Source organism: Gracilinanus agilis, chromosome 1, assembly GCF_016433145.1.
Source record: "Gracilinanus agilis isolate LMUSP501 chromosome 1, AgileGrace, whole genome shotgun sequence".
Lineage (NCBI taxonomy): Eukaryota > Metazoa > Chordata > Mammalia > Didelphimorphia > Didelphidae > Gracilinanus > Gracilinanus agilis.
Genome location: NC_058130.1, coordinates 374207675 through 374218044, shown reverse-complemented (window position 1 = coordinate 374218044; position 10370 = coordinate 374207675).

The window sequence follows — 10370 nt, the reverse complement described above, 5'->3', positions numbered from 1 at the left end:
GATCTCCTTGGGATATCTGGAATCTCTGGGTCAAAGGAAATGAGCATTTTATTCACTTAAAAAAAACAACTTAATTCCAAATTGCTTTTCAGAATGGCCAGGTCAGTTCAAAATAACGCATTAGTGTGCCTGTTTCTTTCTTTTTTTTTTAAATAAACCCTTACTTTCCATCTTGGAGTCTCAACATTGTGTGTTGGCTCCAAGGCAGAAGAGTGGTAAGGGCTAGGCAATGGGGGTCAAGTGATTTGCCAGGGTGACACAGCTAGGAAGTGTCTCAGGCCAGATTTGAACCAAGGACCTTCCTGTCTCTGGGCCTGGGTCTCAATCCACTGAGCCACCCAGCTGCCCCCAACATGCCTATGTTTCTGCAACCCATCCAACACTATTATCAAATTCTGTCATCTTTACCAATCTGCTAAAGTGTGAGTTGAAACCTCAACAGTTATTTTGATTTGCATTTCTCTTATTATTGATGATCTGGAGTAATCTTATTATTGATAATGAACTTACACAAGGCAAATATTCAAATAGAGATCAGAAGAAGCAATACAAGGATACTCTTAAGGTTTCTTTGAAGAACATTTAATTGATTGTGAGACATGGGAGACATTAACTGGTACAGGACTACCCTGCATGGCATGCCTGCATCAAAGAAGGTTCTTTGCTCTATGAGCAAAGCAGAATTGTAGCAGCTCCAAAAACAAACAAACAACTTGTGATATACAGATTTAAAGACCCTTCCATCCCAAATGTTCTTATGGGCTATATGTGCCTGACCTGTGGCAGCTCGTATTGTTCTGATCAACCACAGTTCAGTTGGACATACTATATGTTGACCCCAATACAGCAACATTATTTTGGTCCTCTCCGAATACAGAGGATAACAACCAATAGTTTGTGATTCTTCTTTTGAGAACTTTTGTTCAAATCCTTTGATTATTAACATGTTTTTAAGTGCTTAAGTGTTTCCCCTCCCTTTTTTCATTCATTCAGAATAAAAACTTTTCAAACAGAAGAGAAATACTAAATTTTGGCCATTATTGATAATTTGTTACATATACAAAAATACAAATACATGATCATTATATTTAGTCAGTTGTAGGATATGGATGTCCAATTAAGATATACATATTCACATAAGTTATTTAAATGTATATAGACAGGCTCACATATGGCATGTTTAGATCTCTGGAATTTGACATATCTCTTAAGGTAGACTGTGATTTTTCACATTAACATGAGCAAAGGAATAGTTCCCTTACAGATCTGCAGGAAGTGTTTTACGATAGAATTATATCTGCTCTCCCACTTTCAAACACCTCTGATATCCAGGTACAATAGGTTTAGAAGCAAAGATACTTCCTTTTTTGTTCTTAAGAGATAGGGGTAGCCCCAAGCTTATACTTGCCAACTTAACTTCTAACTAAATATTAGTTGCACAAAAGACCATCATGAATGATGAATAAAGAGTTCATTATCTAAGAATAATTGTCATTCTATAGATCAGAACATGTGAGAAAAAATACAAGAGCTTTAGCTGGGAGTGAGATAAAATCTCAGCTGGAACCGAGAGAAAGCGAAAGATCTCACCAAAGGAAAAGTTTTCTTTCTCTCAAATCCATAGGGAGGCAAGCTGGAAATCAAGGACATTTTCAGAAGCTTGCTCTTCCTACCTATCTACAGCTTCCATAGTCTTTTTTCCATATTTCTCTCCTAAAGAGTCTTTTGGGACATCATGTGTATTTCTTTCGTAAGTCTGATACCATGTCCTCCTCTCACACAGGTACACAGTGTCGTCTTAGTGTTCTTTCCACCAATAAGGAGTTAAGTTGCCCTCCAAACATAGCATACAGGCAGTGATGCTCCTCCTCCAACCTGCTTGAGTGGGAGCTAGGATTACACAGATAATGAACTAACCCAAAACGATCAAATTTAAGATTAAGGTTTCATCATCTTCCTGTTCTAGAGAATGAGACATTACTCACCAGCTGTTATGGACTTAAGTTCTTCAACCATATTACTGTAATTAGCTGCCAAAAGCCACTTCTTACTCAATGTATAAAATTTGTTGAGACACTGCAATGATGCTGTATTTCTTGATTTGTTTTGTATTTGTGATCAAGTTGAAAAAGGCTCTTGAATTTACAGCATGATACAACTAAGATGGGATATATCCTTAAGGACTTGGAACAAAGAACGCAATCAAATTCCTTTATTCAATCAAAAACTCTATGATGGTATTAATAGTGCTACTTTTTTTTTGTTTGTTTTTGTTTTTAAACCCTTACCTTCCATCTTCGAGTCAATACTGTGTATTGGCTCCAAGGCAGAAGAGTGGTAAGGGCTAGGCAATGGGGGTCAAGTGACTTGCCCAGGATCACACAGCTAATAAGTGTCTGAGGCCAGATTTGAACCTAGGACCTCCTGTCTCTAGGGCTGGCTCTCAATCCACTGAGCTACCCAGCTGCCCCAATAGTGCTACTTTTAAGAAATGAGCCTCAGCAAATCTTGAGGTAATTTGATTTTGCCTTTCAATTTATTCACATTTGTTGTCATTGATTCTCTCAGAGCTCTGTATACAGGGTGTGCTACATGTGTCCTGGACACTTCAATGTCTCAAAATATTTTTTGAAATTTTATATTTCTCATTTTTTGACATCTGTATGTTTTAAGTAGAGTTTAACTGATAATTAAAATTAAGTTTTAATTTCTTTAGTTTGGTTAATAAAAAGGGGGTTAAGATTACTCAATTCAATAAACTTTGGGTATCTATCCTAATGAAATATGATGAAGGAGCCTATGTCTGATGTGTCTCATTTTTAGACATTAAAATTCATGAAGTAAGCACTGTTAAATGGAAACAAGGTTGGTGGGGAGAGTTATTCTGCACCCTGAGTGATGAAGTCTGGTCCTACCTCCTACTATTATTATAATTACTCTTCATTCCTAAAGATAAATTATCCTATCTATAGTTCTAAGTTTTCCTTATCATTCTAGGTGCTGGCCACCCTTGGTGATTCATATATCTGCTCTCCTAGAGTGGGATTCAGTGCTGGGAACTGCAATCTTTTCTCAGAGAAGGTGGTCTCTTCATGTGCAAATTCTCCCAGGTGAAACCTGGGCATATATAAAGGAATAGTTTCTCATAAAAGGAGGCACTACCTGCCTCCTAGGAAAGTTCTTAAGTGGTGCCTTTCCCTTTTCCTTCTGGAATGAGATCCTTCTATTCCCTCCTTTCTATCCCTCCCTTCCATTGTTTTTAATTCTATTCTCCCATAATCCTCACTCTCAAGAAACTAAAAAAAATTATGTTTTCACTACTTGCCTACAGATTGATATATCTGTATCTATCTGCAGCACCCCATCTCTTACTTTCTCTCCCTTTCTGTGTAGTTCCCCTTTGTGTCATATCTTCTGCCAGATTCATTGATTTACTCATGGAGGGCACATGATTTGGTTCATGTAGTATTAATACAGCCTTTCCTCCTCTTCTCCTGATTCTTTAAATTACCCCTAACCTTTAGGGTTAACCTTTACCCTTTAGGTCCTTTTTGTCCCTAGGTAATCCTCCTTTGATCTTTAATCTCCAAAGTAATTCTTTCAAAATAGCCTATAAATGAGACAATTCACTTTATTACTTAGCATTTAAAAAAAAATAAATGTACTTATTTACTTTTCTTGTGATTCTGTATTTTGGGAGTGCTTGCAAGACAAATATCTAGATCCCATATGGGTAGTTTATTTTAGGAATGCTTCAAATGCTTCTCTTTTTAGGATAGTGTAATTTTTCTAGAGATGAACTGTCTTGTATCTATAGGATATGTTTTTTGGGCTCCTTTAGAATATCCAAATTCCTCTAGTTTCCTACAGGACCTGCAGCCCCTCCCATCTGGCCTCCTTGCTGTTCTTTGAACAAAACACTCCATCTTCAGACTGGACATTTTCATTGTCTTGTCTTCCATGCCTGAAATACTCTCCCTCCTTATTTCCATCTGAAGGCTTCCCTGACTTCCTTCAAGCTCCAGTAAAAACTCCACTTTCTACAGAAAGCTATTTCTGATTACCCTTAAATCTAGTGCCTTTCCTCTGTTGAATTTATCCTATATAAATTCTATTTGCCCAGAGTCATTTGCCTCTGGTCTCCCTCATTAGACTGAGAGCTTCTTAAGAACAGAAAGGTCTTTTTTTCTTTCTTTGATTCCCTAGTCTTAGCACTCAGTACCTGGTATATAGTAAGGGGTCAATAAATGCCTCCTAAATGGACTGACAGTCTCAGATTTGATGGTGTACATAATGCTAAAAGAAGTCGTTTGTTTTGGAGTCTTTTTATTTCCTCATCTGTAAAATGTGGATAAAAAGACTTGGACTACTTAATTTATAAGAGTTGAATTTGTTTCAGACTCTTTCTTTCTGTCTTAGAATCAATGCTGTGTGTTGGAGCTGAGGCAGAGTAGGAAATACTTAGTAGAATGCCAGGCCTCCTGGCTCTCGATCCACTGAGCCACGTAGCTGCCACCTCATAGGAGCTGTTTTGTTTTTATCTTTGTATCCCTAGCATCTGGCCCAGTGCCAGCCTCACATAAAATCTTTGCTTTGGATATAACCTGAATATGTTCAAAATATATCTTCTAAGAGGTCTTAATGGTAAAATATATATTGTGATACCTATTAGTAAAATTTTAAGTTCAAAATAAGGTCCGAGAGACTACTTCCTAGGGGCATACAAATTATATTGGATATAGAAAAAAAGGATTAGATGGCTGGACAATGTAGTGGAAACCTAAAACAATTTAGCCTCTGTTTAAAATCACTTCACAATTCAAGATATTTCTTACGTTTGGTTAACTTAAGAGAACAGAAGGAAGCATAAATAAGCAGGACAGTTTTGAATGTAATACATAGAATTTTATGCTTTTAAAATAAGACAAGCAGTATGGAGATTCATTTCATTAAAAAAAATCATCTTTTTGTGTTCTGCTATGTTTATGGAAATGCTTTTTGGGTGTTTGAGTTCAGAATAAAAGAGAAATAATTTTTAAAATTTGGGAACTAGCTCATGTTGAATTATTAACTTATTATAGTAGATTACCCTGGGATGGTTTGGGAGGACTGTGGAAGAAATTTCAAATAAAGGAAAGCTCCCATATATTTTGAGTATGACATGAGCAAATCAAAAGGAGGATCTTAATTTTAATGTGGGGAAAAGGTAGTTTATAAAGATTTTTTCTTCCTTAAACACCAAATTTCTGAGAAGAATCTTGTTCTGTCTTGGTTATTTATGAGTGTATGGTTCTAGTAAGGGGAAATTGAAGATGACCGGAAAATCTTATTTCAGGTCATGCAATGAATATCAAATATCTTAAGGGCACAGTAAATAACTGTTTTTTTTTTTTTTAAATAACCCTTACCTTCCATCTTGGAGTCAATACATAGTCAGTACATTGACATAGTCAATCCCAGCTGCTCCCTAAATCACTGATTTGGAGAAGGAAAGAATCTCAGAGAATATCTAGTCCAGTCTTCTAATTTTAGATATAAGCAAACTGAGGCAAAGAAATTAAAAATGACTTGTCAAAGGTCAGACATGTAGCTGTAGCAGAGCCAGTACTCAAATCCAGGCCCCATGACTTAAGACCCCTCCTCTTTACCACTCTCTGGGTTTAGATATATTCCAAGATGGTCTCAAATTGCCCCAAACTAAACCAAAAAACCCAGTGTTGTGTCAGAATCATACTTGCTTATAAGAAAAAAGAGGTAGATTTCACAAACATAAATCCCAAGGGAGCTTAGTGTTGGACCCAATTACCACTTTAAGTACTGATGTAATACTTATCAAAAGTCTAACCTTGGTGAAGTAGTACAACAAAAGAATATTGTGTAGGTAAAAGCTTAGAAGGAGGGTCTGCTCTCTCCACCCTGGAAGCAGCAGCTCCCTACCCTGAGACCCTGATCTTGGAGCCTTTTGCCTTTTTTCCTTTCTGTCTACCTCCTAGTTTTCCCTAGACCTTTCCCTTTCTAATTAAAATAAAACCCAGCTATTCAAACCCTAAAGTTGCTTTCTGATCATTCATTTGAGGACTCTGGTCAATTTCCCCCTGCAGGGGCTGGGACCACTACCTTCCTTTCCCTTCCTCTACCTTTCTCTCTCCTTTCTCCCATCCATCCTACCTCCATCCCTTCACTTTCTCCCACACTACTATATGCTAAATACCAGTAATCCAAAAAAAGGGTCAAAAGATAGCCTCATCCCCAAGAAGCTTACAACGTGACAGAGGAGATAATGTAATATATATATGCAAGATAAAGGAAAAAATTAACCAAAGGAAGGCACTAGAATTAAGAGGGCTTGGAAAAGTTGGGATTTCAGTTGGAACTTAAAGGAAGCCAGGGAAATCAGGAGGTAGAGTTGAGATGGAAGAGTATTAAATGAATGGAAGACAGTCCAAAAAAAGCCCAGAGCTAAGAGATAGAGGGTCTTGTTCATGGAACAACCAAGAGACAGGGTGTCACTTGGGAGAAGTCTGGTGTAGAGACAGAGTAGAAGGGGCCAGGTTATACAGGGTTTTCAATGCCAAACAGAAAGAACATTTTATATTCCATATTAAGTAAGATAGGGAGCCAATAGTGTTTACTGAGTAAGGGAGTGGAACCTATACTTTAGGTTGGATGGTGGACAGGCTGGAGTGAGGAGGGACTTGAGGCCACCAGCCACATCTGCCAGCAGGCTCTTTTGATAGATAATGTGTAAAGTCATAAGGGCATTCCCTGTTCAGAAGATCATACCTATTAAGGACTTTCAAAGAACTTTGATCTTGGCCTGCCTGGATATCCTCTTGACTTTGCATTGTGAAAGAGAATTCTTTACTCTATTGTCTATCTTGAATTAACACTAACTTAAAGTACCTCACTAAAGACTGAAGACAAGATTAACTCTTCTTTGTCTACCTTTTAAATTGAATCAACAAAAGATTTAACACCCTACTTAGTGCTAGTTGAGAAGTCTGCAGGTTACTTGGAGAGCTCCTTTTTTTTAAACTCCATCCATCAGAAACCTGTGAATTCTTTTTAAGAAGTTCACACGAGTTCACACCCTCAGAAACTGTTCAGCCAGGAAACTGTGAACCCTTTTTTTGATGAGAAATAGACCTTCAGAAGGTGAGAAGTCAATCCCACAGACACTGACCCCTGGGCAGTGCTAGACAATTTGGAAACTGTGATTGGACCCTGTGAAGATTGGAGGAGACAAGAAGTCACCATAAAAGCAAGCCCTGAACTCAGTCTTGGGAAGTTGAGTCTACGGAGAGTGAACTCTAGGGAGAGAGTCACTTGAAGAAGAAAGTGCCTCAGGTGTCACCTTCAGTTCCAGTCATTGTCTTTACTTGCCTCTTAGAGGGAACTTGGGTGAGTGGATAGCTATTTTTCCTTTCTTGTCTTCTGGAGATAGTTTAATTCTGATTGAAGGTTAACAAGTCCTGGCTAAGCCAAGCACTGGAATAATATTTAGTTATATAAATTAATGTCTTCTGGATCCTTTTGTATATCTCTACTTTCACTCTTTCCACCTTTTTTATAAATAAAAAATTTATAATTTTCATATATTTAGCCAAACCATTAATTTTAACACTTATGTACTCTTACTACTGTACTCATTTGTTGAATGATTTATCAGGATTCATCACCTCCATGAGCAGCATTGGGATTATCAAAAGATCACAGTATTGAAAGGAATCTTAGTGAACATCTAAATTAGACAGATGAGGAACTAAGGGTCCAGAGAAGTCAAGTGATAATCCACTGGCAGAGTTGGGATTCAAGCCATGGTCTTCTGACTCCATATCCAAAATTCTTTCCATATTCATGTAACACTTTAAAAGTTTATGCTTATTAGAGGTTGTTCTAGCAATCAACATTGGTTAGGATATCCAGAGAACCACATATTGGTCATGGTGTAATGGAAGAGGCATTGGCCTAGCTATAAAAGGACAACTTTTAAGACTTGTTAAATCTCATATGTAAATTGCAACTAATGCCTTTGTTCAGTCATGTCCAGCTCTTCATGATCCCATTTGGAGTTTTCTTGGGAAAGATCCTGGAGTAGTTTGCTATTTCCTTTTCTAGTTCATTTTACAGATGAGGAAACTGAGGCAAAGAGGGTTAAGTGTCTTACCCAGGGTCATGAGCTAGTAAGTTTTAAGTCATATCTGAATTTAGGTCTTTCTACCTCCAGGCCCAATGCTCTAACTATTCCAACAGATTGCATAAGCATAGATACAAAATAATACAAAGTAATTTCAAGAGGAAGAGAGTGCTAATATCTGGAGTAAGGGGCCTTTGGATGGTATCTGAACTGTGTTTTGAAGACAGCTAGGGACTCTCAGTAGTGGGGATAAGGAAGTACCGGTCCAGATATAGGGGCAATAGGGACTACCTGCAGAAAGGTAATGGAGTGGAAGACAAAATGTTTTGTTTAAAGAAAAGCTAGTGAGCAAGGCTGACCAGAAGAGAGAATGTGAAAGTGAGTAAATGAAATACACCTAGAATGGCAGATGAGAGTTGGTTTGTAGAGGCCTTTAAATGCCTAGCTAAAGATTTGGATTTTTATCCTAGGGTCAACAAGGAGCCAATGAAGATTTTAGAGTGGTGAAGGATAAGGTAAATGGATGATCAGATTTCTATTTTAAGAATATCATTTTGATAGGGCACTGAGGTATGTGCCTAAAATTCCTGCTATTAAGGGAGGTCGATGGATTGAGTTTTGAAGGAGTTTCCAAGATGCAATAGATCTAAAGTCAACTTGGGTGTCTGTACTAAGTCCAATATTAGCTACCTAAGGAAAGGCAAACCATCCTAGTGCAGAAATATGGGCAAACTAAAACTTGTACCAATTGGCACTGGGATCAGATTTTTGAGTAGCTACTGCAGTTCTAGCCTGGGCAAGATAGGGAGAATTATTCTTTTTTTTTTTTTTTTTTTTTTGAGAATTAGTCTTAAAAAAAAATCAATTTGGTACCTACGTCAAGAACGGATTGAAGAGGGGATGGACTGGAAGCAAGGACACCAATTAGAAGGTTTGGCGTAACCCAGGTGAGATAAAACAAGGACCTGAACTAATTAAGTTGGGGGCTGTGAGTGGAGAGAGCAGGGCTGTTTTCCAGAGGTAAGAATAGCAAGACCTGGAACTTGGTTTGCTAGAGGGATCAATGGAAGAAAAAAAAAAAGTCAAGGATGACATCAAGGTTGCAAAAAAATAATTGAAAGAATGGTGGCACCAGAGGAAAGATTAGAGGAAGAATGGATTTTGGAAAGAATACAACTAATACAATTTTGAACATTTTGAGTTTAAGGTACCTTTGGGACCTCTATTCCCTATTCCAAATAGAGGTAGCGAACAGATGGTTGGCAACTTTAGGAAGGTATAATGGAAAGAACTCAAGATTTGGAATCAGATCTGGGTTTGAATCTCAACTCTGCCTCTTAGTCTGTGTCACTGGGCAAGTCACTTCAACCCTCTGACCTATTAGTTCTTATTGTTTAGTCATTTTTCAGTAATGACCAACTCTTCATGACCCCTTTTGGGGATCTTCTTGGTAGATACTAGAGCAGTATGCCATGTCCTTCTCTAGCTCATTTTACAGATAATGAAACTGAGGCAAACAGGGTTAAGTGACTTGCCCAGGGTCATACAGATAGTATCTCAGGCTATTTGAACTCAAGTCCTTCCCACTCCAGGGTCAACACCCTATCCACTGCACCACCCTACCTGCCCTACCCTACTTAGTTCACTCATCTATAAAATGAGATTAGAAACAATGATTTCTAAGGTTCTTTCTGATCTAAGTCCATTCTTCTATGAGATCGAAATGAGACTTTAAAATAAGATGTACAAATTTTGAGGCATCTGCAACTGAGTTGTTGACTGAACCCTTGGAAACTGATAAGATCACCAAGGGAGGGAGTCAAGAAAAAGCAGAGAGCCCTAGGCAGAGCTCTGAAGGACATCCACATTTAAAAGGCAGGAGGAACATTTAGGAAAGGAGGCAAAGATCCATCAGACATGTAGGAGGAAAATATAGTCACAGAAGTCAAGGGAGGAGTGTCCAGAAGGAAAATGGTTGGCTGTCAAAAGCTGCAGAGAAGTCAGAAAAATAGGTCCACCAATTTCAGTTGTTGACATTATTTGCGAATTCTGAGAAAGTAGTTTCAGTCAAGTAGGATAAGAAAGAAATCAGATTCATCTGATTGCAGATCAAATTCCATCCTTTATTTCCTTCATGAATTTTTTATTGTATGTGTGATATGTCTTCTGTCAAAGCATGAAGAATATGGACCTATAATAGACTATTCACTGCCTCAGGGAGGAGGGAAAATCT